Here is a 324-nt window from a genome sequence, read left to right on the forward strand (position 1 = left end):
AACACTCTTCATGCATCTCTACCACTTGTAATCAATCAAATTCAATGTATTCTAATATATCCTAACCCCAAAAAACACTAGATAAGTCATTTAGTGGTTCAACGCAATGTTTCCGAGTTCTTAGCCCATTTGGGACCCAATTTCAACAAGTTTTTCTACACAGTTCTAAACACTCTTCATGCATATCTAGCACTTGTAATCAATAAAAGTTATTGTATTCTAAGATATTCTTACCCCAAACAACACTAGATAATTCATTTAGTGGTTCAACACAATGTTTTCGAGTTCTTAGCCCATTTGGGACCAAATTTCAACAAGTCTTTC

This window comes from Capsella rubella, unplaced genomic scaffold, assembly GCF_000375325.1.
Source record: "Capsella rubella cultivar Monte Gargano unplaced genomic scaffold, Caprub1_0 scaffold_54, whole genome shotgun sequence".
Classification (NCBI taxonomy): Eukaryota; Viridiplantae; Streptophyta; class Magnoliopsida; order Brassicales; family Brassicaceae; genus Capsella; species Capsella rubella.